The sequence below is a fragment of the Rhinolophus sinicus genome, chromosome 16, assembly GCF_057876585.1.
Source record: "Rhinolophus sinicus isolate RSI-liver-muscle chromosome 16, RSI-T2T, whole genome shotgun sequence".
In the NCBI taxonomy this organism is placed as follows: Eukaryota; Metazoa; Chordata; class Mammalia; order Chiroptera; family Rhinolophidae; genus Rhinolophus; species Rhinolophus sinicus.
Genome location: NC_142516.1, coordinates 67,071,021 through 67,098,930, shown reverse-complemented (window position 1 = coordinate 67,098,930; position 27,910 = coordinate 67,071,021). Strand labels below are relative to the sequence as shown.

The following is a 27,910-nucleotide window of genomic DNA, read 5'->3' as shown; positions in this document are numbered from 1 at the left end:
GTCAGTGTTGCAGAACATAGAGTTGTTACTGTATCATGCGTATTCTTGAGCACAGTTTCATCTCTTGAGAATGGTTGGTGCTGTGCATTCTGCACATGGACCCAACTATATGTTGGAAAGGATTCTGCTTTTCAGTAGTTACTCTTAGAAAAGTACCCACTTTACACCCTTGTGTTGCGTAAGGAAAGCCTCTTTGCTTCTTCCAATAAATTGCTATCCCTGTTTTCTGTTTTAAGACTATGTGGCCCGAGAACCAGATGGCAAGGCAGACATTCAGTCTTTCCTGAATGAAGGGTGGTGAGAACTTTCTGTAAGTTGATTTGAAACTTATCCTACGTAAGGGTGATTTATTTTTTTGGTGTAGTGGTAGTGTCCTTAAAACGTTATGCTTTTTAAACTTTGTCATGTCACAGGCTACAGTCCTGAGGAGATCGGTATCATGACACCCCCATAAACCCTTCTGTGATGTGGTGACACATTATGGCACACAAGTTGGGAAGCACTATTGTAAATACTTTTGTTTTTTTAAATACTTCCCTTCCAGTAATTCTTTCACTAAATGTACATTGAGCCACCTGCTCTATACCAGTTGCTGGGCTGTCTTTCAGGGATGAAGATTTAATTTCTATTTTTACTCTGGTTTTGAGCTGGAAGACACCTCAGGGGTCTTGTTTTGCACCTTGTTTGCAGACATGCGTCAGGCCCAGAGAAGTGAAGGTTCTCCAAAGTTCTTTTGCTAACATGAGACCTGGCACCCGAGCCCATTCTCCTAACTCTTGGGAGCTCTTCCCTTTTCTGTCATTAAAGTACTAAAATACACACCGAATTAACTTTCATAAACTGTGTCTTTTACGGGGTCAGATTTCTTGAATCCTGCAGGATATGTAAGGCATCTAGAAACTGAACAGAGGTACGTGCATGTGGTATTTTAGTTGATGCACTGAATATAATTCACATCCTTGTGGATAATTTCAGTCTATATGGTCACTGTAGAAAATTTATGAAGTTCCAAAAGTACAAGTCAGAATTTACTCTGTCCTCCCCTGAAAAAGATACCTTTTTCCTCTGATACTTTTTGTTACAAGTTGTATTATCATTATATGTTGTTTTCATAATAGATTAAACATTGAAATATGTGGGGGTTTTTTCTTGACAAGGATATTGTTTTCTCTCTTTTTGATTTTTTTCCCCATGAGTATATGGAGAAAATTTTTTAATAAACAAAATAATGCATTCCTGATTTTGTTTTAAGACACGGCACATGAAAGCTGTTGTCTGCGTGTTGTTTTGTTTTGGCTTTGGGTTTGTATCTTTGTATTGATTGCTGCTGCCCTTTGGTTAGGGAGGTATAAAAATCAGGAATTCTACGTGGTTTTCCATTACAACTCCATTTCTCCAAGCTTTTATGAAGAGAAATGGAAGCCCAGAACCTAGCGAGGGCTGATGTCTCCAGCTCTCTTTTTTCGGGAGGTGCGGAAATGCTTTCTTGCCACCATCTAAAGCGGGCGATTTGGTTGCACGCTTCAACTAAGGAGCAGGAGCCTGAGTGGGGAGAGAAGTCCGAAGCTACCTTTCCTCTTTATGGAAAGAGGACACGTCGGTGTCCTAGGGAACTGATAAGTCAACTGCTTCTCTTCTTTCCTTAGCAAAAAGAAAGGCTCCCTTCCCGAAGAGGGACTAGGAGAGGACGACGACCAAGCCAATTGTGGGTGAGTAATTTTTCCTCTTTTCCTCGGGTCTGATTGCGGTGCTCTCCTGCCTTGCGAGGGCCTGGGTAAATACAGGCTCCTTATTACATGTGCTCAGAGATGTAGCTGATGGTAGAAGAGCACTTTTAAAAGGATTGAGGAGGCTGAAAGACGCTCGTTAGCGTGCACCTGGATCCTGCCATGACGTCACAGGCAGACCATAAATGGCTCTCCAGAAAGCACGGCAGCCTTTTTTCACCCCTTTCTTAACAATGAGACGTAGATTGGGCTTGTTCTCTATTCAAGCATCCTTATGAGTAAATGTCTATTTTTATGGTAGAGCTGCACTTTAAAAATAGCTCCAATCAGTGCGACTCTTTCCCCCCATATGTTAAAAAGTTATACATGAGTTAAAATATCTCAGATGGCTTAAATTCTTCCAGACACAAGGCACTTTCCTCTTTACTTTTTTTTTTGGGGGGGGGAGGCTAGCGGAGTGGGGTGAGGAGGATTAAATACAAAGGAAGTCCCTTCTTTCTGGCCTCTTCAACCCTGTGTTTGTTCTTTGAGACTTCTTTCCCAGTCGCAAGGCTTTTAAACCAAGATTGGAGATATCTGACTGTTAAAAAATTCATTAATATTTGGCGGGTACAGTCTTCTTCCTGGAGTGATTGTTTATTTTTGTTGCTGAGAGCAATTAGCTAGAACAGTCACAGTTGCAGCTGTTAGATACTATAAGCTCCAGCGGAGATCACAAAAGGCCTTATGCACATTTAGAGTCTGTATTTGGATTGTTTTTAATGGGTGATTCTTCTGGAGTCTCCTGTGTTAGCAAATTCCGTTGGGAGCTCCTGAGCCACATCTGATGGCTGATGGGATCGTCAGCCTGCTGTGTTCGTCAGAGTCCTTTAAACACCGCGCTCTGTGCAAGCCAGGACGGCTGTGGCTGCCGCAGGCGGGAAGAACCGGTTCCACTCCTCTCTCTCCTCGGCTTCAGCGTGCAAACCTGCACGTGGCTCATCCCGAACACCATCCCGTCTTTCTCAGGAATGTGTGCTTTTGTGTAGACTCCTTTGTTGCTCTTTATTTGTGAGGCTTCAGATGAGCCAGTGTGAGAGGAAGAGGCACGGGTCCATTCTGGTACCTGTTGACGTACGTCTTTAGGAAAGGGTGGGTTCTTGGAGAATTTTTGCTCCAGTTTCATGCCTGACACTTCAGCAACAGCAGCCCAACTGAAGGGATTGTTTTACTGCTTTTATAGAGTCTGCACTTTCACCTTTGGATATAGTTTTGATTGAAAAGTACCTATGTGTGTACATATTTGATAGCATACAGCCTTAGAATTCACAATGTGCTTTTATGTACATTTTCTCGCTTGGACCTCAAGATAAGCTGTGAGGCAGGGAATTTTATCTTGTCCCCATTTTGGGGAAGAATAGATGGTCTCAGAGTTGGTGGGTAGCCAGCCACCGGCTTACTTGATCACGCGGTAGCCATTTACTTTGGTAAATAAGAAAATAACATTTTGAGCATTTTACTGCTAGTTTATTTACCTGAAACAGGTTGATAGATTGGCTTTATTTTAAAGGCTGCTAGAGATTGCTATAATGCAGAACACTAGTTTATAGCGGTTTCTCTGTAGAGTGGAATCAGGATATGTTACTTCATCTGTATTTGGAGAAGTAATTTGGGAATCGTGGAGGGTTTTGGTAATCGTTTTACAAGTGGGAATCTAAAATGTACAGTGAAAGTTTGTTTCCTGCCAGCTAGCATAAATTAATTAGAAGTCATTACATTTTGATGAGATTTAGACACTTATATGAAGATCTATTTAGCGCAGCCTTTCAAATGGCAATTGATTGACCTGATGGCAGTCTATTTCATCAGCCAGCTTAGATCTATGACTTAGGTGGAGTAGTTCTTCTTTTACACTCCCCAATACAATTTTTCATATAATTGGAGAGGTGTGAACACTAGTGGATTAAAAATTAGTTTGGTAATTTTAATGAAAAATTTCTGTATATATTTTCTCTCTCTGGATGACTTTATTTTTAAATGACACTATAGTCTCCTAAAGTATCATGATTTGAATCGAGCACACCAGAATTTCAGCATAATGCAATGCTTTGTTCCCTCTTCCCTTCTGAAGATTAAATAATTGTAACAACATGAATTGTAGATGGCTTTCATATTCTTTCAAATTCTGTGAGATGATTTCTTATGTTCTTAAACCTTTTGAAAACCTAACCAATATATAGTAGGACACCCCAAACAGGGAAATTAAAGTATGTGTGTTAGACAAACTTTTTTAGTACTCAGACTTGATTATAAATACATTTGAGAGCAATTTGGCAGCATAATCTTAGATAAATGAGTTAAGGACTCAGCCGAGATCCAGATAAGTGAGATGAGGATGTAGAAACATGGATAGACGGGATGGGTTGGCCAGAATATCCGACCTGCGGAGTGAAGGCACCTGTGTGTGGTCCTTTCCTTTCCCTCGCAGTGAACAGAAGCCCCGCTGAGGGGTGCTGATGAACCAATGAGAACCCCATTAAAGACGACTTCGGGATAGAATTTTGGACAGTGAACCTGAGACTTCGAAGACTGGGCATCTATGTTAGCCTCAAAGTAGAGCATCAGATCTTAGCTGAATCATGCCTGAAGCAGATACTGCAACACGTATAAAATGTTTTGTCTTCCACAGTGGTTCTCAAGCCTAGGTGTGCATGACGCTCACTTTTGAACATTATTAGTATAGATGCTTGAGACTCAACCCTGGATTCTGGTTCACTGGCTCTAGGATGAGTCCCAGACAGGCTGCATACTAGACAGAGGTTTATTTCAGCCAAGATCAAAGACATACTGCTCTGGTGATTGGAATGAGCTGTAGAGGGAATAGGAGGTGTTCCTTCTCTGCCTTTTCTGTTGCATTCTCTTCAGGTTCCTGGAAGCCTGTGGCTGTCTATTGCTACCTCAGCTTCCGCCTAGAAAGCTTATATTTGCGTGCATATTTTGGATCAACTAACATGCTAAGTCCTTCATATGCAGTATGTCAGTCATCACGAGAGAGGTATTCTAATCCCTAGTTTCAGAGGAATAAAAAGAGACTTAAAGAGGTTAAGGAACGCATCCAAGGACTATAGGTAGTAAATTGGGGCTGCCGCTGGCTCTGATTTTGGAGCCTGCAATCTTAACACAGTATACAAGGTGTGACATTTAAGTTCGTGAACTGATCTTAGGAAAAGTGCCACAGACCTCATTGCTGAATATCACTACGGTCACCTTCGAAGTACTCCCCTTGGGAAGCTATGCACCGATGCCAGCGCCTAGTCCACCCTTCAAAGCAATTTTGGACTCTTTTTCTGGAATGGCCATCAGAGCTGTCGTCGTATTACCCTTGATGTCCTGAATGTCATCAAAATGTCTTCTTTTCAATATTTCCTTTACCTTCGGGTAAAGAAAGAAGCCATTGGGGGCCAGATCAGGTGAGTAGGGAAGGTGTCCCAATACAGTGATTTGTTCACTGGCTAAAAGCTCCCTCACAGACAGTGCTGTGTGAGCTGTGTGCATTGTCGTGATGCAAGAGCCATGAATTGTTGGCCAAAAGTTCAGGTCGTCTACTTTTTTCACACAGCCTTTGGAGCACTTCCAAATAGTAAACTTGGTTAACTGTCCAGTTGGTACAAATTCATAATGAATAATCCCTCTGATATCACAAAAGGTTAGCAATATCGTTGTAACAAGTTCACGAATGTAATTGTCAGACCTCGTATGTTCTGCGATGGTTAACCGTGGGCGGCCATGTTGGAAATATTTGATCTTACCATGAAATTAGGTAGTTTTGTTTTACTGCTACAGATACATCTCCTCTTGGACAAGAGTCCACCTGGTATTCTTCGTTTGTTTTTGTGAAGTCTGTAAAATACAGATAAGTTAGTTCATGTTTTAACTCATATTCTAAATGGGGAAATTCCTAGGGCAGCATCTTTCTGTGATTCAGCTGGTGTTTCTTTCCCGCTGTGTCCACCGTAGTACCGTGTATGTCGTAAGTGCTCAGAATAGTTGTAGAACACATACAAGCGATGCGTGATGTTTGAGGAGCTGTGGCTTACTCAGAATCAGGATTGGTGTGAGACCTAGTTTCTTCTTAAATTTATTTTCTCTATCAGGTAATTAGTGCTCATAATATCGGTGTTATCTAGACGTTTCAGGTTTGCTTGCTTGTTTTGAGGGTTGTCAGGGTTGAAAATAATACCTAAACTGTAAAACGATGACTCCAGGAAAAGGAACTACTGTGCTCCAGGAGAAAGCGCAAATTGACACACCAGGGACTTTTGCTACATTCTGTTTTTATTCTCCTTGGATAAGAAGGTCTTCTAAGTGTGAATGTTAAGTATATGAACAGTTGATGTTTTTTTCTCCTGGACAACATATAAGCTGGTCCTCTGTCTGAATAGTGTATGAGGCAGCAATGTAAAGGGAAGTTGAAATGTTTTTGGTTCTACTTCTCAGGGGTCCTAGGTTACCCATTGTTTGGTGTACATTTATTAATACAAGATTTCACAGCTCTTCTCATTTTTATGGATCTATGTTGGTGTTAATAGCCAGAAAACTAACCTGGCCTGTGATTTTACTCTACATAATGGAATATTCCCTGCTTAGCGTTTATACCTTGACTAATGTGATTTCTTCACCAAATCCAAGTCCTAAGACAGTCATACAAGAATATCAGGATGTTCAATACAGTGTGTTAGGTCAGGCTGCTGTAACTAGTGAGCTTGTACACAGGCATTTCTCCCTGAGTTGTGGGGGCTGGACGTCTGAGATCAGGGTTCCAGCATGGAGGTGCTGATGAGGGCCCCCCTCTAGGTGGCAGACTGCCGATGTCTCATTGTGATCTCACATCATGAAAAGATAGCAAGCCAGCTCTCTGGTCTCTTCATATAAGGACACTGACCCCATTGGCAAGAGGCTACCCTCATGGCCTAATTAACTCCCAAACGCTCCACCTCCAGATAGCATCACATAGGGGATTAGGTTTCCCCAGGTGAATTTGGGGGCGGGGAGGGGGCATAAACCTTCAGTCCACAGCACTCAGTTTGGGAGACTAGGGTGTATTTGGGCAGATCTCTTCTCTAAGTCACTGTCAGAGTCGTCATGTAAAACTGGCTTGTCATAGTGGCTTGCTTCTGTTGACTGTGCACTGTGTCACAAGGCTGGGCATTTCACAAGGGTCATTGCAAGTTTTCATGATAACTGTGAAAGATGCAGAATGTTCTCCCTATTTTACAGATAGAAAAACCCAAGGCTTGGGGAGACAGTGTAACCCCGATGGAATAAAAATGTTTGAGCTTCTTTCATCACTGCTCAATAAACTGTAAAAAGGAGAGCTCTCCATCTCCAGGTAGGTAAATGATAAACAGTGTACCGTAGTCCCCCCCACCCTTATCCACAGTTTCGCTTTCTGTGGTTTTAGTTCCCCATGGTCAACTGCAATTCAAAAATATTCCATGGAAATTTTCCGAAATAACAATTCATGAGGTTTAAATTGCCGCCGTTCTGCACCATCGCACATGGGTGTGAATCCTTCCTTTTTATCCTCCTGTAGGTGCTCCTGCCCATCAGGCCCTCGGGAGAATCGCGGTGATCAGAGCAGCTATCCTGGGATTGCAGTGCTCGTGTTTAAGTGCCCCTGTTTTACTTAATAATGGCCCCAGAGCACAAGGGTAGTGACGCTGGCAATTCAGCGTCACTGCCAAAGAGGAGCCATAAAATGCTTCCTTTAAATGAAAAGGTGAGTACAGTAAGATATTTGGGGGGGGAGAGAGAGAGACCATATTCACATAACGTTAATTATAGTATATTGTCAATTGTTTTAGTATACTCTTACTGTGCCTCCCTTATAAATTAAACTTTATCATAAGTATGTACGTATAGGAAAAAAACAGAACATGAAATATATAGGGTTCAGTAGTATCTGCGGTTTCAGGCATCCCTGGGGGTTCTTGAAATGTATACCCCATGCAAAAGGGGGGGATTACTGTATTTGGGAACTACATTTTGGGACTGGAACTCATAGATTATTCCCTTTGTGTCTCGTGGTGCATGCATCTTCAAGAGCTGAGAAAGCTTGCAAGCTTTAACGGAACCTAGTTCAGATTAGTATCTTTATTTTTCTGCCGTTAGAGACGAGAGCATTTGTTATTTTGGTCATAAGGTGCTCCGTTGGCTTAACTGCTTTCTCTATGCAGAAAATGCTTATCACAGCAGCAGTTGCAACTATTTCTATTTGTACTGTTTCCTATTGGTCATGCATGTAAAGAGTCCTTGAGCCTGTGGATTAGTTGGTATAAATGCCTTTATTAGACAGTTGAGGAACTCGGGGAATCTTCCCAACCTCTCCCCTTCAACATCCCGTAATCTTGGTTTCCAGATTAGGTGGCTAATAAATTATCACAGTGCGTAGAGTGAGTATGGAGTTCTGTTCTCAAAGGTCTTGCGAGCCTAAGCACAGTGCATGGCTCAGCAGCACCGATGTCACCTGGGAACGTGTTACAAATGCAGACTGTCTCCAGTTCCCAACCTACTGAACCATAAGCTGCGTTTTAGCAGAATTCCCAGGTTGATCCATGAGCACGCCTAAGCTGGAGAAGTAGTAGTCCTCTAAGGCATGTTTCTCAAACTTCAGCCTGCTGAAGAGGGACCTGGAGAGTTTGTTAAACCACAGGTTCCTGGGCCCAGAGATCGACTCGGTAAGTCTGGGGTGCATGCATGGGGAGACGCCCTGTCTCTGGACCCCCTGGTGGCGTTGGGTGGATGGCCCCTGGTGCTGGGATAGTCCGAGGATCATTAGAGTCGTTGAACTTGTGAGGTTCAGATCCTGTGCAACCAGTTCTGGGTCCTTTTACCAAAGGCTGAAGGTGGGGTCCACAACAGTTCTACATTTATTTATTGAAAATTTTCTAAGGCAGAGGACTAAGGATGATGGAAAACTATTCTGGGGTCACTAAGAGAAAGGAAGATCTCTATCTATCTATACCTATATCTATACTTATATCTACCTGTCTTATCTATCTCCAGGTAAATAGAATGGTAGAAGAATGGCTGAACAATTTCCAGTAAACCATTTAATGGGTTGATCAAAAGCATTGCCCTCTTTATCCATCAAAAAGAAAAAAAATGCACAGCTCAGCTTTTCTAAGGTTCTACTTCTTTCTAAGAAGTTGATAACGTCTCCTCCCTCCCCTTGCCAAGTATCGAAAACAGAGCCCAGAACCCAGCAGCTGACTTCGCCATCCAGTGTTCTCTTTTTAAATCTGTTTAGGGCAGTTTTTGTGCAGGCACGAGTTGGCCATCTACAACTCTGCCGCAAGGTGTTTTTCTGTGTTTGTCCATTGAGAGGATGTGCACCTTTGAAGCTTGCAACAATTCAGTTGATCAGTGTGGTCAGGAATTAATTGAACCCCACCGTGTAAGAATGCTAAATCTGTAGGGAGGTGGGTATTGGATGGGTTTTAGTAGATAAGTGTGTGTTTTTGACAAAATGAAAACTTTTTAAGTGTATTGTTTGTCATGATGTTTAAAAACAGCAGTAGCACTGGAAAATTCACACACATCCCCAAAGTAATTTTTTCTAGAGGATTCCCCCCTCAATAACGTTTAAGTACTTGATATGTCTTAAATGAAAATTTTAAAGAGTGGCTTCACTATTTGTGATGGGCGTGATACTCAGCAAACTCTGCTTTTTTAAGTTTGCAAATAGTCACGTTTTACTCATTTGCCCTCAGTTTTCAACTAACTCCTTTAATAGTGCAAAGTTACTCATTCATAGACACAGAAAGTAACTGTTGGGGGCGGGGGGTTACTGTGTAACTGATGTCAGGATTTTAAAAGCTGCACTCAATGTAAATTTCTTTCAACTCTTTGCTTCTGGAACAATATAAGAATTGAAAAAGTCGAAAGAATATTTTCTGGAAAATATGTTTTAGGAACGATTTGAATTTAGTGTTCATTTTGGACATGGCATGTACCGGGGGTGCCAAAAAAATATATATACAAGTGGACACTTTGGTAACGTTGCTCAAGCAGTAGTTCACCGTAATCAGAAGTGTCTGGACGCTGATGGTAACTACTTTGAGCACCTCTTGTAATTACAAGTCAAACATGTGTACACATAATCTGTATTCATCTTTTGTTATTGGTGTATATTGATTAGTACAATTTTAGTACAGTTTTTCCTTCTTAAAATATATATACATTTTTTTGGCACCCTCTGCATACGTCCTTAACTATATGACCGGGTATCATATGGTATCACAAAGCCGTCAGATAATTTCAGAAGTTTTATTTGCAAGAGCCCATAAGATTAGAAAAAGAAAACCCGTGTTTCATGGAGTATTCACTGTTAGCTTTGCACTGTGTGAGGCATCTTCCAGTTCTATAAAGTGAGCTGTGTTTTCCATTCTTACAGCTGAGGAAACGGGCTTCAATCAATTCCCAAGATGTATTTTCAGATCTGAGATTTAAATTGGGGTTAGAACATGCACTTTGGAACCCATTCTCAACATGTGCCTTATTTTGTTGAGAGCTAGGTAAAATAGGTTTGCGTTTATTGTGGCCATTAAAAATGAAAATACCTAATGCCTACCTCAGGATTTTAAAGTTTTAAGTATGTATTTCTTTTTGATCCTCATAATCTTGGGATATGGATAAGGCAGATGCCAGTGTACTCATTTATAGATGGCATGGGGGTGATAGGTAAGAATCTGAAACCTGGTGAGGTTGAATGACTTGCTGAGCTTAACAAGGCTAATAAATGGCAGAGCCGCAGATCAGACACTCGTGTTGACTCCACACCTGTGCTTTCTCTCAGGCCTGCCCTACCAGTTTGTTAAACGTGTATTTAAAAGAGGCTGGGGACATCGTTAAGCAGCATATCTAGGATTGTAGCATTTCATAAAAAGGCTTGTAAAATCTGCCTTCTCTTCTACTTCCCTCCTCTCCTTTCCCCTCATCGTGTAGAAACCAGCACCAGCGGGAGGCTGTGTGCTGCTGCAGGCCACCTGGATGAAATGTGTTCATACTCAGAGTCTAATCGAATAATTAATACCATTGTCTTCAGAGCTAAATTATCTTAGGAAAAAGGTTTTAAATGCCCCGCCCTTTTTGAAGGGGACCCTGTTTTCTAAGGTCTTGCTATTCTGCAAGTATTCTTCCCAGTGGCTTGGTCGTGCTTTCCGTACAAGGGTGTTGATCTTTTGTCTTCCAGTGGAGCTTCATGTTTACCTCATGAGTTTTTTGTGTACATAAAAAGGAGCTCTTACCATGTGAATATTTTTAGCCTCTTTGCTGGAGAGACATTTGGAGTTTCAAGGTATTATCCCGTGTCCACGTATGTCTGTGACAGTGAATGTTGAAAGGGTTACTTTGTTTTCGTTCTGACCTATCAGGCCCTCATGTCTGGCTCTCTCTAGTTGTGTGTGTGGGTCTGTTCTTCCGTCTGGTCAACCCCGGCTTGGGGAGTGACTTGTCAACCCTGCCCTGAGAGGCTGCTTGAGAGGCTTGGCAGACTCTTGGTCCTGCTGTGAATCCCTCAGGCTTGTGAGGGACGACAGATGGTTGAGCGAAACTCGGAGCCACCTCTCTACGTAATGATGACAAATGACCAGCCTCTGGTAAGTGGAAATCAGAACCCATGCACCTTTTACTTCGGATAAACAGGACATGGAAATAAGCACAGCGTGAAGCAGGGGGAGGGACACCTTTAATAACTTACCAATGTGTCTTTGTGGGTACTTTTTGTACTTATTAGTAGGAAAGCTCTTCCTGTATGTACTTACCTGTAGAGTCACTACGCATAGACTTCTGGGACTGAGCAATAATCCTCTGTGCCCTTTTGGGTATGAAGGATCTCTGTAAAGGCCGACAATGTGAGGCAGGATCCAAATACGATGCAGAGCTGCGTTCTGTCCTTTAGGAGCAGCACAGGGCCTGCCGGGCTCACTGCCGCTCCCACGGTTGCCTGCCTCCCATAACTCGGCAGCCCGGGGGTGGTGGCACCAGGCTTTTGTGCCTGGTCTCTACTAGTTGGACCTTTGGCACCTGACTCAAAAGAAAGTCAATCTGTAGGCGCCAGGGAGTGACGTGGGCCAGTTACAGAGTGGAGGGCAGAGAAGCAGATGGGCCGAGTCGCTGAGTCCCAGCCATCATGGCCCAGGAATGAAGACTCTTGAACTTGTGTTGCCTGGACTCTTGGTAAGACCCCTGTCTTCCTCCTCACCATTTGTTTATATCCTTACAGTGACAGGCCCTTATGTAGGCTGGCTTACGTGAGATCCTGTCCATGGGACTGGAGGACAGCAGTTATGAGGACAGTCGGACAGCTCGGCTCAAGGCCAGCTCTGCTTAATCCTAGCTGACGGGGTCTGGGCTAAGGTCCTTACACTCTGTAGGCATCAGTTTTCTTACCTGTAAAATGGGATAACAGCACCTGCCTCACAGTGTTGGAAGAATGAATATGTAGCGGATGAGGCCCTTGGCATGGTGCCTGGTACATGGCACATCCTTGCAAAAGGTTAACTGCTGCTGTTGTTGTCATAGTTATCACTCAAAGGAGACTAGTGACAATACTGCCCTTTGCTGAGAGAGTACAAAGTCCCAAGGCTGTCATCATCCAGTTCTTGACCTCTGGTGTGATTGTGATGGGGGCTTTGAACAGTGGTGCTAAATCCCACAGGGCGCTCTGGCTTTCCCTAAGTCCATTGCAACTCTGACTGATGCCCTAATGTTTGTTACAAACCTGGGGCTGATTTCAACTGCACCTTTTTGAGAGAGAAACATCCAGCCTACAGAGGGAGCCCCAAATCCCATGAGTCTCAGATGACTGAGGGAGATGTCTTCCTTCATGCGCATTTTAATTGTCTCTGTGTCAACCAATTATAAAAAAAAAAAAAAAAAGGACTTTAATGACGTCCCTATATATTTGCCCAAATAACTGTGGTTGTTCACTGAAATAGAAAACACGCTACCACCATCTTTTGACCATATTTCCTCTGCTTTGGTGAGTAAGGCTCTGGGTTCACGCCTGCTGGCGCCTGGACTGGGAGAAGGTAAGCAGACATGGCCTCTTATCTCTGGACTGTTCCCCTTTGGCTCAGTGCCCTACTGCTTGTGTACAGGAAAGAGAAGTCAAAGAATTATTAAAGAGAACTTCCCACTGTAGGTGCTGTGACCTCCTTCTCTGACAGCCCACTTTTTAAACCAGCATCTTAATATTTCAGCAGATGGTGCTAAGGTTTGTTACCGTAGCCTGCAGTATTCCCAGTTCATTCCCACACTTCTGGATTCTTTGTAATTAGCTTGCAACATGGATGAAACAGCTCAGATGTAGCCTAACCCCGTGGAGCTTGGAAAAAGAGAAGCATCTGGTGAAGAGAGCGGGCTGGTCTTGCTTTGCTTTCAGGGGGTTGCCCCAGAGGTGAGCTCTGGGTAATTAACGGTGGCCCGAAGTCACTGCAGCTGTGTTCTGTTGTCTATCCTGGCTACCCGTTTGCTTCCAGGTACAACTCAGGTATTGATTTTTCATTTAGAAAGCCCTTTGTCATTTTTGTCCCCAGCCTAGTTGTCTTGAAAATTCACTTTCACTTCTTGGTTTGTTATTAGGTCATTGTCTGTGTTCCTGGTTTTGCACACGTGTCTGGGACATCTCCTGTGGAAGGTGTTAGAATTTCAGAAAAAATACTGAGTTAGAGTTTGTAAACAAATAAATAGTATGTTCTTAGGAAAATCTTGTAAGACTAAATTGAAGGTAAGTACTTCACCACATCAGGTTGGGGATACTGTTTTCCTAATGCTACAGTGACTTATACTTTCTTGGGAGAAGGAACTCCTTCTTTCAAAACCCACTTAGCACCTAAGTAATGCTGAGCCCATAACTTTTTCTTGGTTGGTTTCTCAGCATCACCTGCAGAGACCTCCAGTTTTTTAAGGCAGCATATTTTTTCCCCTGGATGTTGCAGCTTGGGTGAGTCATGTTAGATGGCCCTCCTGGGCTCACAGGAAACCCCACAGGTGGTTTTTGGGACCAAAAGTACTCGAAAAGTGGGAGTTGTTACAGCGTTCCTAACGGTGGGAATAGTGGATGTAGAATGCAGTAACATTTTTTCTACTAAGAATTTTCCTTGTCTGTAAGTGTATGACTTAGAAGAAAGTCTCGAAAGCTATCTTTTCTTTTGGTGACTTCTTCCCAGCCCATCCTTGTTACTCTAACAGAAACTATGCTCTTAGCAGGAACTTTGCTCATAATAGTTGTTAAGCACATGTTAAGGACTTACTGTGACCCAGACACTGTTAAATGACAGGTGTATTTTCATTCAATTCTTACGATAACTCTGCGGGTAACTCAGCTATTATTTTAATAGATGAGAACCCTGGGATGACCCAGATGGTAAATGGTAGAACTGGGACTTAAACCCAAGTCCATCAGACTTCAAAGCCTGGCATTGAGACTAAATGAAAGAATCCATCTGCGGTTGCTTTCCTTAATGCCCCTGTTTCTAGTTGCCTAACTTTTCTTCTTTGTTAGTTCGTCATTTTGTCTCCTCTTGATTTATGGACCAAACAGCCCCACTGTACACCCCACACACTGTGGAGCCAGATTGGGAATGAAACGGGGAAAAGCATCAGATCTGAGTTAATTAACTTTGGAAATATATGGTTTGTTACTCAGGGAGAAAACTCCTTAGCACAACAAGGTCAGAATATCAAAGACGAGTGAGAGTGGTTAATGAGAAGGAGAAGCATTGCTGTATCTAATGGAGAGTTGCTGTTAGCAGGTCAGAAGGTAAATACTGCTCCGGCTTTCTGCATACGGCTCAAATAACTGGGTGTTACTCTCCTCACCTGAGAGGTTATTTATCGTCAGAGGAGTGAACACATTCTTTGAAACGGGGTCTCTGAATGAGTGGGTAGGTGTCTTTGCCTTCATCCTTATAATCATCCTCCGCCCTTACAGTTACTTGAGATACCGCGTCTCAAGGGCAGAATCGGAATGTTGTGCTGACATTTTGACAGAGCAAATATCTGAGGTTCTAGCCTTGGTACCTAGGATTCCCCTCCTAAATGTTAAGCAAATTCAAATAGCAAAGGTACTCCTAAGGAATCCTTCATGGCCAGATGGATCAGGGATACATTTCCAAAATTAGTGCTGCACAGAGAATTCTCTCTCATGGACTAATTCTTCTCCCCTCTCTGAGGACCATCTGTCTCATGGGCAGAAGAAAAATAGGCATCTGTTCAGATCTGCAGGGTTGCCACCTGGACCCGTTCCTATAGTGTTTCCAAGTGGAGGGTTGTGTTGTCTTTGGGCCAACCTGGAGCCTTAAATACTGGGTCTTCAGTGAAGAATTATAGAATCAAGACAAAATAATTTTGATCCAGAGCCTGGTTTTGTAGAGCAAGGATTGGTGAATGATTCATCATTCTAGACCAGAGATCAAACTTTTTCTGTAAAGAGCCAGCTAATACGGCTGGCAGGCCATGTGATCTCCGTCACAACTATTCAGGTCTTCTATTATAGCACAAAAGCAGCCATAGATGATATGTAAATGAGTGGTCATGACTGTCCCAATAGAACTTTATTGACCAAAAGAGGGGGCCAGCAAGACGGGCCACAGGCCATAGTTTGTTGACCCTGTTCTAGACCACAAGAATTCAATGAAGGAGATTTTTCCTTCAGAGGATTTGGATTTGTGCTGTGTAGTCACGGCTATTGTGGTGAAGTCTACACCGTTGAATTCGTAGATTTTTTTAAGGGAGCTTTGCTCTCTACCTCCATGATGATCACTATTTATTCATTGTTTGGTTTATTTGGAAGTAATTTCATCATCAACACAAGCTGACACCGGAGGATCCCATGCTGAGGTTAGACTCCCAGGAGATGCCTTTGCTCGTCCGTCTGAACACATCCACTTCGATATGTTGCTTCTAAAGTGAGTGTGACGAGCTGGGTCCTGGACGTCGTTGGGTGTACTGCGTGAAGGCAGTCGTGTTGAACAGATTATTATTTACTTCTAGACTTTGCCTCCATGGGGGTTGGAGTTCTTCCTCATGAAACTAAGAACTTCCTTCTAATGATGGCTGTGGGTGGTTCAGCTTCTTACAATCACCGTGATGGGTTTAGGCCCAGTAACTTTGTTCCTTTGCCTGTTTTGTGAAAGGATCTATTGAGGGGAAATGGATGCAGATGTGAGCCACCAAAATAAACGCACTGGTGACAGAACTAATGTTTCCTGTTTCTTGGATGGTCTTAAATTCTTTCTATGCAGACTGATGGCTAACTGTCTAGGCAAGTGAATTAGAACTTGTTTGCAAGCTGGAATGTGAATACCAGTTGAATATTGCAGCATTATTTTACATTGTCTGCTCGCTTCATTCTCCATGGGGAGGGGTTGTAATTGTGGCCATCTGAAAATTCTGCTTTACAGTCCAATTTAAAGCAGACAGTGCCTTATTAATGCAGTGCTTGCCTTTTTATTTGTGATCGGCACTTGTACTAACCTCCTTGCCAGATGATTAAAAAGAAGTATTCATATTTATGCATTCTTTATTTTTTATTGGGGAACCATGTGTTTCTCCAGGCCCCATCAGCTCCAAGTTGTCCTTCAGTCTAGTTGTGGAGGGCGCAGCTCAGCTCCAAGTCCAGTCCCCATTTTTAATCTTTAGTTGCAGGGGGCACAGCCCACCATCCCATGTGGGAATTGAACTGGCAACCCTGTTGTTCAGAGCTCGTGCTCTAACCAACTGAGCCATCTGGCCACCCTGCATTCGTTTTAAGACCTTTGTTTTTTTTTAATTGGATGAGTCAAACATTTGGGCAACTACTTGTGTCCCCCTTAAAATAAACATCTCATCAATAGAGATACATGGAAACCTTAAATGTGTATTGTGCTACATGCACTCAAGAGTTTGTTTTTACTGGGAGGTTCACTGTCAAATAACAGACAAGAATGAATGAGAAATGAAGAAAGTAAGAAACTGTAGTGAGGTAGAGGGATGGATACTGGCATGCTTTCTCCCATCTTATTCCTGGTCTAGTGAACCGTGAGCTTCCAGGCACCTTAAGTGATGTTAATGGAATTTATACAGTAGTGTCATGAAAAAATGGTACACGGCGCCATCACTTATTATGCTGTCATTTGCGTACTCTGTTAACTTATTGTACTCACAGTGACAAGTGTTTGTCAAGCTCTCAAAGGCACCATGCTAAGGTTGCTAGCCAAGAGCAGAAGAAATAAAGAAGAGAGTGGAGAAAATTAGGTGACTGTAGTTTATTTTCTTTAGTATTTTCTACAGGATTAGAGGAAGTATTATGACAAAAGGGTACATAATATATGAACATGAGTACATACAGTAGGATTAGCTTATGGAAAATAGTTCATCTTTTTCATGTGTGAGATTGCAGGGCTATCATGATGAGATCCTCCACAGCTTCTTACGGTGATGAGAAAGACAAACAAGCAAGCAGTTGCAATACAAAATGGTGACGGGGAGTATGTCAGGATGCTGCAGAGGACCGGGGGGAACTTCTAACTTCAGCTTGAAGAGACAGCGCTATCTTCCTGGCAGAAGTAACATGTAAGCTGAGACGCCGAAAGGTGAGGGGGAATTAGCTGGGCAGAGTGGAAAGCAGGGAAAGCCATGCCGTGTGCAGAGATGAGAAAGAACGCTTGTGAGCTGAAGAACTTTCCAATAGTTCATTTTACCTCGAGTATAGGGACTGGCGATTGAATAGAGAGAGGCAAGAGGGGCCAGATCTTGATAAACCATGTTAAAAAGAGTAGGCCTGTTTTCCAGGGCCAGTTGGGATCCTTGAAGGGTTTTAGGCAGGGGAGGGATGCAATTAAATGTGGTCATTATAGAAAATGCAGACGACGGATTGGGTGAGGGATAACATTGGAAGCATGGCGATCAGCTAGACCCGTGCTATAAAGCAAATGAAAGATAATGGTATTGAATTCTAAAATCTGCCCAAATACGAATTAGTGGCTGTAGAACCTTTTTTAAAATTATACTTAACAATCAGAGCAAAGGAAAAGTAGGGGTTTTGGGTGATGGTCAGATTTCTAAATTGGTTTTGCCAGACATTCTGTTCATTTGTCGAGATAGAGAGCAGTGGCAGAAAAACAGCTTGGGGAGGAGGAAATGAGCTAATGGTATGTTATCAGAGCCATTAGAGATGTTTGGGAAGAGGCTTTAATTGACAGGTGTAAAAAGTACATTGAGAGATGGAATAACAGACGAGGCTTGAGACCAAGTTAGCGAGGTCTATGAATGCTCTTCCTGAGGCCGGCTTTGCAGATGTGGACTGGTGACCGAATCGGAGCGGTATTTGAAGGAGGAGTTGAGTGAGATGGGCGAGGACTAGAAGACTTTAAGTGGCCTTTGCATTAGGCCACGTGAGAGGAAGGGAAGGTGCCTGTGGAAATGGAAGAGGCTTGCCAGGAATATGCAAGGGTAGGCGCTGATGGCATTTGGCAGTGATCGGAAGAGTTCAAGACAATTCCAAAGCGTATACAATTGGCCCAACCGTACCTTTTCAGTCTCACCGTATACTTTCTTCCTCCTGCTTACATCTCAGCCAGCCCTGATCAGTTTGCGATTTCACTAACATGAGAGCTTCCTGGTTTTTGTGTGTTTTCCTCTATATTTTCTCCATCTTAAGTGCCCTTGTTCCACTTAACAAACCCCAATGAGCCTGAAACGGAGAGTAGCATTTCAATAAAAAAAAAGGAACTTTTTTCCTTCCCAAACTTGAAGTGCCACCTTCTCCCTCTCCAATCCCCCTCACCCCCGTTGACCTGAAATCTGTTGTGATTGTCCCATGGCAGATACTTCATGGTTACTGGTCCTCACATACGGCTCCACTGAGCTTTAAGCTCAGTCACAGTGTGTATTTTGATTTACTCATGGCTGCTTCTCTTCCGTTGTACCTACTACCCGGTTCTCTGTGAAGATGGGCATGTGCTTAGGGGAGTCAAACAGGTCGGGATGGAATCTGTACTATTTCACGTACTGGCTTTGTTACCTGGAACAACTTATTTCACCCTCAGAAATTCAACTTCCTGTTTGTAAAATAAACATAATGAAATCTACCTCATAGGTTCCTGGTGAGCGATAGGTGAGATCCAGTGTATCCAGTTTAGCACAGTGTTTGGTACATGGCCGCTCCGTAATGGAGCGCGGCCACTAACAGCTTTGTGAATATCGGGTTCTGTGGGTTACGTCACAAAATGACTACTTGTAAATAAGAGAGAACACCTATACTAATGGATGTCTCAAGGTGTATGAATGATGGGACGTCCAAATGATGGATTTTAATAATTTTCCTGTACTTCTAGAAGAACCAGCAGATAACTTGAAACTTACCGTCGGAGCCTTGTAGAGAAAATATCTACAACCATCAGAAAGCCATCCACGTTTCACTTGGGATTAAAGCATTGCCCAGATGTGGGAGAACCATCTTGTTCATACTACAGAGCATCTGCATTCCTCCCTCCCGTCTTACAATGTCAGGAACGTTCTGGAAACTTCATAGAGGTGCCCTAGAAAAGCAGTATGCCTAAAAATGTAGCAAATCTGATGGTGATTGAGTTCATTTAAATTTGTTTATTTAAAGAATGCTTAATATTACTTATTTCTCGTAGTTATACGTAGGTATGCTGATTCTTAAAGGTTTTTTAAGATTTCATTTTATTTTTCTTCTCTAGGTTAGTTGCATGGATTCTATAGACATTTGTTTCAGATTTCACCTATGTGTTTCACTAGAACAGGTGAACTCTGCCCTACTTGAATAACTAACTAGTAGGATCCAGGTTATAAGAAAAAAAACAAAACACCCCTTTTTTTCTGTCCACCCATTAGATGGAGGTAAACTCACGGATACAGTGAGTCTGTGGTTCCTACCTTCCTCGTGGTTGTGTGTGTGTGTGTGTGTGTGTGTGTGTGTGTGTGTGTCTGTCTGTCTGTCTCATGGTCTGTAGATATTCTCCACATCCCCAAAGTTTAGCGTCTAACAATTATCCTGAAGTGAAATCTGCTCATGTTTTTAATCTGCACACGCAGTTTCCCATTACAGTAAAGCTTTCACCGTAGAGGACTAGTGATCTCGTGTACTTCAAAATGATTGGTGATTAAAATCACCCTTTTTGCAAGCAGCTGCCCACTGCTGCTCTCTCCACAGAGGATAATAAACCACCATACGCAGAAATGTTAAGATGCTACTTAGACCGTTAGATTTTAACCGCTTCACGTGGCCGAGGCACAGGGGTCTTGCGAGCCCCAGTGCTAGTTATCTCAAACTTGGTAATGGGCCTAGCTTAACTCAGTGTTCCCTGGGGCCTGGGCTGCCTCCTGCAGTGTGATGTGAAACTTAATTGTAATTTGTTGTGACTGGTCCCTAATGCAAGTGTTAACAGTGGCTACTTGCCATGAGTAGAAAAGTGAGAGTACGTGTTGTTTATCCAGACAAGAAGTGATACCAAAATGAGACTGGAGGTGTGATTCTAATTTGCACCTCCATTTCATTTGCCTGGAGGAACTACATTTCTTTGTCATTATTTCTGAATATATATAGTGACAGGGGAAGGCTTACCAAATGCACTGCTAACAGATGTGGCAGTCACACTTCTGTGCAGCCCCTCATTTTGTTCATTCATGCTTTCTTCAGATCACCCTGTGCTTTGGAGAAAAGGCCCTTAGCAGAATTGCCCGAAATATCAGCAAAGTAGGAAATAGGAATTATAATGCCAGTGAGCATTTTGAAATGTGCTCATCGTCCTATATTTTTTCTATAATGTAATATTGTACTTTACATTTGCACTATGCAAAATATCCTTATGATAGAAAAGCAGGAAATAGTGAAGAGTGCGTGACAGAAAAGATATTAAAGTATTTGTCACTTTTAAGTGGCCTATTCCAGAGATTCCAAAAGTTTGTTCCATGGAACGAACGCTAGTCCTCCAAAACATTGCACTTTATGAAAAAGAATCAGGGGTAAAGAGTTTTAAGACGATTCAGAACACATGTCAGAATATTAAAAGCTCAGAGAAATTCTGCAGAAAAGTACCCCATTTAACATTTGTTTAACTCTGTACTTCCCAGTACTTAATTTGCTCAGAGGAAACTTGTTCCCCACTTAGTGAATTACACCTTTAAGAGCGCCAACACGATCTGATTGTTGGGCTAGACATTTCTTGTTACACCAGTCAGCTTTTGTGTTCCTGCATCCTTGGACAGACAGTAGTGTATTCAGGTGTCTGAGCAAGGTGTGCAGCCGTTTTTCAGTAAGAATATTCATGATATCGTCATTATTTTTGCTGTTGCAGTCGACTTTAAACAGCTCTCTCCTAAAGACAACCAACGTGTAAGTTCAGGGAATGAAGTACAGTTGGAAGCAAGCCGAGACCATTGTATTTCTCCCTCATGCAGTCGAGGAGAGAGGGCCAGCTCCTGCTAGAAACCTCATCTTAGCAGCCGTGGGAGGCTTCGCTGGTCAGATGCTGAGAAATGCTTTTACCCTGTGGTCTTAAGTATTAGAAAGCCACGTCAGAGGTTTTCAGGCAAATTGAGACGTTTCTTCATATCTTGCATTTACTGTGTATTGTGGGAATAAAGCTTTCGGAGATGCACGATCAATTAATGCCCTCCTTCCCCTGGTGACTTTCAGCAGTACCCACAAATACGTACTTTGAGTCAAGGAAAGACGTATTGCACTCAAAGAACTGCAATCCAAACGGAACTGCATTGCCTTGTACAAATGCAGGGCTGGAAAATGTATTTCTCGTGAATCAAACAGCTCTAGCCTTGCCGGCCGGCACTTAATGACTTTAGACCAGGGGTGTCCAAACTTTTTTCAACATTTTTCACCAAGGGCCATATGCGGTAAAATACACAAACAGCCGGGCCACTCACTCAAGGTGAAGTACGTATTGTCTCACCTGGTTTATTTAAGTAAACTAAATATATTTTTGGAATTTGATGCGGGCCGCAGTTGGCCCACGGGCCGCACTTTGGACACCCCGCTTTAGAGTGTGACCCACATGTTGGTTTTCTTACTGTCATATGACAGACATGTCACCCCCACGTTACATCAGGGGGGCGAAAATACAAGCAGCCTCCATAGTGATGTGTGGAGCTCGGGAAGAGTAATTCCTGCCGTTTTGCTCTGGTTGCTGTTTGGAAGTATATACCCCAAGGAGCTGCTTTGTGAAGAGAATGGGATTCAGAGGGGAAGCGCCCAGATGTAAGAAGTCACTGTTGAATCAAGAGATCATGGGGAGGCATCCCTTTGCCTGTGTGACCAAAATATTGGACAGGCATAAAAATCACAGCCTTGTCTTTGGAAAACTTAGCCCTTGTAGCGTGAAATTCACACTGGAAAAGTAAAAGGATTAAGCCTCTCTCAGGAGAGCTGGTAGGAGGGGTCTTCTCACTTGCAAAGGACATTGTTGTGCAGGAAATGAACACATTTCACTCGAACCACGTGTTCTGCACTAAAGAACGAGGCGAGCAGAATGCCACCCCAGGCACAAACAGACCCGCAGATCTCTTAGGGTCTGGTTTTCCCTGTGACAGAGCATTTCTAGCAAAGTAAGATTTCCCAGCGTCCAGTTCGCGGACTTGCTGGCAGGTTTCAGATACCTGTCTGGCCTCGTTGGGGGACTCGGAGGTGTAGGGCGATATACTCACTAACTGGTGCTGACAGGTTATTTTATCTTCAATTAAGTTGTAGCATGCACCAAGATCAGATTGCTCTACCTAAATGAAAGGTGTTCTTTCTGTTGCAATATGTGAAGCAGGAGAGAGGCTCAGCAGAGTTGGACCATAGCAGTCAGAAGCTCTTCCGCTTCACACTGACCAGCCAACAAATCAGTGAAGACCCGTCGTGCTTCCACTTTGTTCTGTGCTGTGTGAGCACGAGCTCCTCAGCCCAGCGCGAGGGGCAGAGAGTAAGCACTGACTGGATGGAACCTGCCAAAGGTCGCTGAGGTAATAGGGCAGAAACAGTTTTTACCAGTAAAGGATGACGTTGAGCCAGTGGGCTCTCAAATCCTACTTTTCTAGTATAGACGCCTGTGAAAACTTGGACCCATTAATTTTCTCCCCTGCCAGTGATCCACCACTGTTACTCAGGAGCTTGCTGATTCAGAAGCCACCGAGGGAATGAGGAAAATGACTCAGTAGGTTGATTCATTCAGCAAGCCGTTCAGTACCTGCCATGTGCTGGGAACTGGAGGTACCCTGAGTTGTGCACATAGCCCGATAGTGGGCGATAGTCCCGGCTGTGGATTATGTGGGTCGGTGACTTACTGGTAACGCAAATACCCATCTAACTAGTAAGACAGAGCCCCTTGTGAGAGCGAGTCCCCATTTCAGTGATGGGTTCAGAGAACAAGAACAGCATCAAGAATACAGAGGACGTCACGGGTATAGGGAACAGGCATTATCTCATGGGCGGGGGCGGGGAGAGTGGGGGCTTTATCATCACCAAGATCTTTTTGTTCTTGGATCAAGGATCATTTTCTAATAAAGCAGATAGAAAACCCAAGGAAGAAGACAAAGGGATGGAATCTCAGGGCTTTTTATGTATTCTACAATATTAATTAAAAGTATATGTTATGCCAGGCTCTGCCCTAGAGCCCCGGGGTACAGCGAAGAGCTCAGGCATGGTGCTCAGGCCTCCCTGATGAATGTGGGAGGAATAAGTCAATCATCGAAGTCATCACCCATTGATTGATTGTGATAAATGTTTTGAAAGTCACAAAAACAAGAGTGAGAGAATCACTGGCAGACAACGAGAGAAAGCAATTTTCAAAGAATGTTAGTGCAGAAGGAGACATTTAAGCTGAGACTTGAATGAGAAGGTAATACTAAAAAGAGTGAACCTTCCAGAAAAAGGAATCACATAGAGTGGCCTGTGTTTGAGGAAGTGAAAGTGAGCGAGAAAGGGTGACAATTTTTTTTGTTCTATTGGGGTTCTGCAGAGAAACAACCAATAGGGTGCGTGTGTGTGTATGTGTGTATTTATTATAAGGAATTGGTTCATGCAGTTGTGGAAATGGGCAGATCCTAGGCTCTGCAGGATGAGATGGCAAGCTGGAGACCTGGGAGAACCAACGGTGTAGTTCCAGTCTGAGGACTGGCCGACTTGAAACCCAGGAAGAGCCAATGTTTCAGTTTGACTGAAGCAGGAGGAGTTTCTTCCTTCTCACCCGAAGGTCATTATTTCTCTCCTAGTCAGGCCTTCAACTGATTAGATAAGGCCCACCCTCATTAGGATGGTAATTTTATGTGTCAACGTGACCGAGCCCCAGGATGCTCAGATATCTTACTAAACATTTCTGGGTGTGTCTATGATGGTATTTTCCAGAAGAGATTCGCATTTGGGTTGGTGGATTGAGTAAACGTGATTGCCTTCCCCAATGTGGGTGGCAACCCATTAAGGGCCCAAATAGAACAAAAAGGTAGAGGAAGGTTGAATTTTCTCTCTCTGTCTGACTGTACATTGGTCTTCCACCCGTGGACTGGGACTTAGCTCTTGGAACTTCACAGCTTTTATAATCCCACTAGTCAGTCGCTTGTAATCAGTCTCATGCTAGGAATATACAGGGTCTGTTTCTCTGGAGAACCCTGACTAACGCAGAGGACGATCTGTGTTCCTCAGTCTACTGACTCAAATGTGCATCTCATCCTAAAACATCCTCACAGGCAGACCCAGAATAACGTTTGGCCAAACATCTGGGCACCCTGTCGCCCAGTTGAGTTGATATGAAATGAACCAGCACACAAGATCAAAGATAAGGAGGGGAGCACAAAAGAGATGGGAGAGAGAGGCAGGGCCTTATGGGTCCTGGCAAGGCGTTTGGAGCTTATTTTGATGATTGGAGGGCTGTTGAAGGAGCTTCAACACTGAGTGATTCAGTCCCACTTCCTCTGGAAGCCCATCGCTCTTGGTGCTGGGTGGAGAGACTTGTACAGGATGATAGAAGAGAAGATGAGGGCGGTGGAGACAACGGACCCATCGTAGGACTAATTTGAAAGGTTGGGTTTGGGGAGGGAAGGGGCAAATCCAGTGCGACCGAACCTGTGAAGCAGGCTGTGCGCTTTGCTTTGCCTCCTCTGAGGTGGGATGCTGACTCTGGCAGTTGCCGCCTCCCCTCATTTGGGAACAGGCAAACCGCAGCCCACCTGTCTTTGTATGGCCTGCAAGTTTAGAATGGTCTTTACATTTTCAAATGGTTGGAAAAAAACATCAAAAGGAATATTTGAAAATTATATGAAATTATGTGAACTCCAGATTTCCGTGTCCCTAGTTTTATGGGAAGATAGCCACACTCATTGCTCCTTTGTTTACGGGGTGTCTGTAGATGCTTTTGCCCTAGAATAGCGGAGTAAAGTAGTTGCAACAGAGATTCTGTGGCTTGCAGAACCGAAAGTATTTCTCGTCTGGCCTTTTCCAGAAAGTTTGCCAACCCCTGTGCTGGTTTACTCAGTGATCTCTGCCATGTTGTTGGCCATATATCCGTGTTTTCTTCCCTTTCATCTGATTCTTGGGTACCTCTTGGCAGGGCCGCTGTCAGAAGTGTGGATTTTTCTGTCTGTAGCCTGAAGAAAGCCAGCGTTAGAGCATTTTTGTTCCCCAGCATTAGGTCTTCGACCTATTCCTATAGCCAATTAAGGCAGCGTCTGAAGTTGAAAAGAATGTCCAGGTGGTAAGTGACAGTGATGAACGCAGCCTCCTGCCGTGCTGGGCCTTGACATGTCCCCTCTGTCCTGGAGGGGACCAGCTGGGCGGTGTCACAGGGATACCATCTAAGGGTGATGGCTGCCCTGAGGGTAGGGGAACAAACTCGCAGAGGTAAGGGAGAAAGGTGTGCTGACAGGAGCTCAAACCTAACCCTTTGCTTTTTTCAATTTAAATTCTCCAGGGATTGTCTTCTAGCTTGATTCAGCAGTGCTGGCCCCAGAAAGAAGAAGTTCTGTATGCGGCGTGGAGCTTCTGCCTCCATATGGAGCTGGGTCTTCCTCTTAGTCACCTCTTGGTGGCCAAGGTTTTGCACAAACGGAAGCTCACCGACAGTGGTCCTCTAAAGCCTGCAGACGAGACAGGAGCCTACCTGTCAGATACAGAGGGCTGTATTCCTGAGTCCTTGGTGGGGGGCGGGGGTCCTACTCCTGGGCGGTAAACATCCTCTAATAGGTATGAATTCGGTACATTGCACGTTTTTTCATTTTGGGAAACATATCTGAACATGTAACGTTGGGACACAATTTCCTAAAATGGAGATTGTCCAAAATTTACCTTGTTAATAGAGTATATTTATTCATGTAAATGTAAACAAGACGTCATGATTTGAAGCACAGAATGGCTTTTTGGTGGAGGGTCTCGGCCTAATTCCTTTGTAGTAAGGCGTGGAGAGGTTGAGGGAGTGAGCGGGGCTGCTCCCTGGTCAGTGAGGTAGCAGATCCCAGGGTAACTCCCTGAGGCCAGCAGCTTCTCCACCCTGCCCTTCGCGCTCTCATCTCATAGCCGCTTTTCTGGGGGCTCTGTGTCTGCAGGCTCTGCTGATTCACTTTTAGTGACATGAGAGTGAGAGTCCTGCGGTCGGAAAAATGGCAGGATAGCTTCTGATGGCTGAGATAGTATAAACGGGACTCAGGCTTAACACTTGAAGCTAGAGATGGGAGGTTTCCCCGAACAGCTCTTGACGTTCGTGCACGCACACAGAAATTCTCTCTTGGGTCCGGTGAAATTTCTAGAAAAATGCCATGTTGTCAGTAAAGAGTATTTAATGTTCCTTTCTTATCTTTGTTTACTTCCTGTTTCTTTCATCCTGACCTGAAGTTCCATTTCGCTTTTGCTTATACCTCATGGAGAACTCTGAAAAGAATACTGAACAGGAAGCATTCTTTAAGAAAAAAAAGAAAATCTGCTGTTCCAGCATTATTTTTTCATACTATGCTAATCATTTTTGAATACATTGTACAGATGGTAGGTTGTATTTTTGCGGAGGGGTTTTTTCAAGCCAAGTTCATAGACGTGATCTTGAATTTGTAATGCTGTATTCCTAAGTATCTTTTTTGGCTGTCAAAATAGTGCTGTCTTTAAAAAGTACAATGTAGATACTCTGGGTAAGACTGATTCTATTCACTTTCTTCATTAAAAAAATAAGTATTTTTTCCCTTATTACAAAAGTAACGTTTATTTTAGAAAAATTGGGAAAAGAAATAAAAAGAGGCACAATAAATTGGGTTAAGTGTAACCCTCCAAAACAACTGACTCTTCTTATTCCCCCCACCTTTTTTTGGGGGGGCTGGTGTTGGATTCGTGCAGTGAGCAATGTGATATAATTTCATTCAGTTCCATCTTAACTGTCTGTATGTGTCAGATACACAGGGAACAAAATGTCTGGCTTGGAAAACATTAATAGAAGGCTTAATTGTATGGAGTTTGCATGACAGACTGAAAGACTATGGGTTTTAAAGATACTTAGATTTTGGATTTTAATTCAAGAATTAGAGTTAAATTATATGCTCTTGGAAAGTTACCTGGCTGCATTTTAACAGTAAATTAGGCAAATGGTTATTTTGGGAGGTGTTACTTTGCCTCAGGTAGTGCCTGCTGGGGGTCCATAGTTCATGGTGATTGGCAGAAGGCGGGTGGTGACTTCCTGAGTGCCTCCTGCATGCAGACCTGGTTCAATGGCAACCTTTCATTGGAAAGGGCCACATAGTTAACAGTTCAGGCTTTGCGGACCAAGGGCAAAATCAAAAGATATAATGCAGGGACTTATATGACCACTGAAAATGCAACTATTTGAGAATGTGAAAAGAAAACATTCTTAGGTCACAGGCCATATGAAAACAGGCAGGGGGCCTGTGCTAACACACCTTCACTATTACTTGTCATCTTCACAACCCTGTGAGGTAGTCACACTTCTAATAAACGGTGGAGCCCGGATTCACACTGAGGCAGCCAGAGCCTGGGTCCCACCCCCGTCTGCAACACCCCTCCCCTGCCTGGAGGTGGTTATTATAATTAATAGAACCACCAGGGCCATGCATTCCTCCTTCTACACCCTCAGCTTTGTCTCTTTTCCCGTGGCCTCTGCCCTCTCCCTCCCCCTCAGCCCTGCCCTTAACCCTGCCGAGCTCTCCCCCCC

The 27,910-nt window shown here is 43.5% G+C and overlaps 1 long non-coding RNA gene across 3 annotated transcripts; it reads left to right on the top strand.

Moving 5' to 3' along the window:
• The first annotated feature begins 1,646 nt into the window (after window positions 1–1,646).
• On the top strand, window positions 1,647–27,906 carry LOC109458610 (uncharacterized). 3 transcript variants are annotated; one of them, XR_012495685.2, is made up of 4 exons: window positions 1,647–1,709; window positions 6,984–7,095; window positions 7,300–15,679; window positions 17,152–27,906. It is a non-coding gene; the product is annotated as an uncharacterized LOC109458610 (long non-coding RNA). The 3 variants fall into 3 exon arrangements; XR_012495684.2 differs by having other exon boundaries at window positions 7,300–17,344; window positions 19,088–27,906; XR_012495683.2 differs by having other exon boundaries at window positions 7,300–27,906.
• The last annotated feature ends 4 nt before the right edge of the window (window positions 27,907–27,910 follow it).